We start from the raw sequence: 942 nt of genomic DNA on the forward strand, positions 1-942 counted from the left end.
GAGGGAACCTAGATCCAGAGGGCATGGAGGAAGGTAGAATCTCCACTGAGTAGTGTCTAATCTGTCTAGGTGGGGCTGATGAAATGAAATGCAGATAGGACTCTTGTGATACAATAGTAAATAATTGTTATCAGGACTGACTGTGAGGGTTGGAAATGTAAAGGTAGACATTTTATAGCAAGGAGTGATTAACTTTTCAGTCTAGGAGTGGAGGTCCCTGGGACCATCAATGGAGAAGAGCGGAGATAAGGACCCTACCCAGAGAAGCAGTGATGCCTGAGATGGAGGCAGAGACAATAACGTGGAGAAATGGAGCAGCTGGGGACGTCAGATCCAGAGAGGGAGAAGTGCTGTGTGCTGACAACCAGGAAGCAGGCTTGATTGGTTGATGATGCATGGAGGGGATTGTAACCATGGCAATGAAATGATATACGATAGAATGAATGTAAAACTAATGTTCTCCCCTGTAAACTATCACATAATTCACAATAAAACACTAAAAAAAAAAAGAGCCAATGATACCGAAGGAAGAAGTCCAAGGTGCATTGAAGGCAGTGACAAAGAACAAGGCAACAGTAATTGATGGAATACAAATTGAAATCTTTCAACAAACTGAGGCAGAACTGGAGGCACTCACTCATCTATGTCAATAAATTTGGAAGACAACTACCTGGCCAACTTATGGGAAGAGATCCATATTTGTATCCATTCCAAAGAGAGGTGACCCAACAGGATGCAGAAACCATTGGACAATATCATTAATATCTCATGCAAGCAAATTTTTACTAAAGATAATTTTACAAATGGCTGCAACCATACATTGACAGAGAACTTCCAGAGGCTCATGCTGGATTCAGAAGAGAACATGGAAAGAGAGATATAATTGCTGGCATCCGATGGGTCTTAGTTGAAAGCAGAGAATACCAGAAAGATGTTTACATG

The sequence above is a fragment of the Chrysochloris asiatica genome, unplaced genomic scaffold, assembly GCF_000296735.1.
Source record: "Chrysochloris asiatica unplaced genomic scaffold, ChrAsi1.0 scaffold00026, whole genome shotgun sequence".
Classification (NCBI taxonomy): domain Eukaryota; kingdom Metazoa; phylum Chordata; class Mammalia; order Afrosoricida; family Chrysochloridae; genus Chrysochloris; species Chrysochloris asiatica.